This window comes from Syngnathoides biaculeatus, chromosome 9, assembly GCF_019802595.1.
Source record: "Syngnathoides biaculeatus isolate LvHL_M chromosome 9, ASM1980259v1, whole genome shotgun sequence".
Taxonomy (NCBI): domain Eukaryota; kingdom Metazoa; phylum Chordata; class Actinopteri; order Syngnathiformes; family Syngnathidae; genus Syngnathoides; species Syngnathoides biaculeatus.
In genome coordinates, this window is record NC_084648.1 from 29,890,453 (window position 1) to 29,890,811 (window position 359).

A 359-nucleotide genomic window follows, 5' to 3' on the forward strand; every position below is an offset into this window, starting at 1 on the left:
TCAAAGATATAAAAGAAATGGTTAGAACTACTGTATTTAATTTATTACAATAAAAATGCCGTGAAATGTACTTCAGGAATTTTCCGGACTTACAGTTTTAAATTTACAAGCTTTTCAATGAGTGCCTTGTCAGGCAGATACGGAGATGTTTAAAGTCCCCCTCTCTCTCTCTCTCTCTAACTCCCTCCCTCTCTCTGTCTCTCTCTTCCCTGTGCCCCTCTCTCTTTTATTCTCCCCACCCTTCACTCATTCCATCAGGTTCTCTCACATACATACCCGACAGGCTGCGTGAGAGGATGATGACAGACAGAGGACAAGTACTGTATGACAGACAGCATCAGCACCACTGACAAGAATCT